This window comes from Orycteropus afer, unplaced genomic scaffold (assembly GCF_000298275.1).
Source record: "Orycteropus afer afer isolate SDZICR_OR568_19922 unplaced genomic scaffold, OryAfe1.0 scaffold00326, whole genome shotgun sequence".
NCBI lineage: Eukaryota > Metazoa > Chordata > Mammalia > Tubulidentata > Orycteropodidae > Orycteropus > Orycteropus afer.
This window is the reverse complement of record NW_006921913.1, coordinates 1,387,487-1,388,052: the sequence shown is the minus strand read 5'-3', so window position 1 is coordinate 1,388,052 and position 566 is coordinate 1,387,487.

Genomic DNA, 566 nt, shown 5'->3' with positions numbered 1-566 from the left:
TTTGCCCCAGATTCTTGATGTTGATGAAATATTAGTATCTGTATTACCTAGGAGCTTGTTGGAAATGCAGAATCTTTAGCCACACTCTAACCTACAGAATTCATATGCATATTAAAGTTAGAGAAGCACAATCCAAAATCACATAGCCAGTGGGAAGGAAGCCAAGAATCAATGCCATGAAGATAGACTTGGAAACCTGGAGTCTCAAATACAAGTTAGGTTGTTATAATAATTATATAAATGAATGAGAAACATTTAATTATTGTGAATTAAATATTTTCGCATGTTCAATATGCCCATGGATTATGTGAAATACCAGTAGGATTTTACTTTCATAAATTATAAATAATAAAAATGTTTTATTTCTTATATTGTTGTTGCTGTGGTGCCGTCAAGTCATCTCCGACTCACATACAGTAACCCTATGTACAGCAGAACACAACACTGCCTGATGTGTGCCAGCGCCAAGATCCTTGCTATACCTAAACCCATCCTACAGAGTCAAGAGTAAGATAGTCTTCTGGTTAAATGGCAGAGTAAGCAGACAAGAGTAAAATAGTAATTGG